Source organism: Mycetomoellerius zeteki, unplaced genomic scaffold (genome assembly GCF_001594055.1).
Source record: "Mycetomoellerius zeteki isolate Tzet28-1 unplaced genomic scaffold, Tzet1.0 scaffold47, whole genome shotgun sequence".
NCBI lineage: Eukaryota > Metazoa > Arthropoda > Insecta > Hymenoptera > Formicidae > Mycetomoellerius > Mycetomoellerius zeteki.
In genome coordinates, this window is record NW_017257468.1 from 599,591 (window position 1) to 600,538 (window position 948).

Genomic DNA, 948 nt, shown 5'->3' on the forward strand with positions numbered 1-948 from the left:
CTGGCTACGCGTGATAACACGTACACACGTCGCATGCCCGTGGCGCACATTCCGGACGCGAGATCGACGTGGCCGGGACACCACAGGGAACCGGAGATATCGAGACTCGATATTCTGTTCAGAAAGAGAGAGAGAGAGAGAGAGAGAGAGAGAGAGAGAGAGAAATATATAAATAGAGAGACAGAGAGAGAATATGAAGGAAAGAGGGAGAGAGTGAGTGAGAGAGAAAGAGAAGAAAAGAGAGAGAAACGAGAGGCAGAGAGCCGTACGTGCCGTGTCGGTCGGTACGTCATGCACACGAAAGCCCTCCATGAAAGACCTTAGCGTCATCCTCGGCGGGTATAAAACGTACGTGCCTCTCGGCAAAGATCGCCGCGAAGTCATCTCTTTGCGTTTGCGGCGCCTTTCTTTTCAGATACCCGTAAAAGCGTCGAGTATCATGGGACGACCTCTCGAAAAGAAAAAAAAAAGGAAAAAAGAGTAAGTATAAGCGGCGATTTATTAATTTTTACGAATCCTACGTGATGAAAAACGTAAGAAAATTTTTTGCAGCGAAACTCTGAGACGAGAAAAAGAACGTGTTTAACGTATATGTATATATTTTCAGAAATTGTATGTTATATTATTTAAATACGAAAATTGCAATTATGGCATTATTCCTGCGATGATATGACCGTGACTAATATATCTGTACTTATATTCAGTATTTGACATGAAATTGTCACGTGGCGAGCGTACCGCGATCGCGCGATTCATAGAGTATTCATTGTACTCGTTATGGTCGTTCCATAAATCTTTGCACTTTCGGCATGCTACTGCTTAATGGCGAAACACACAAAGCTTGTGAAACTAACGTATTCCATTATCTCTAGATTGCATAACATTATGGCATTATACACCTCGCGTTTTCCGCAAAGATAATTATTTTATCCTTTTTGGTGACATTAC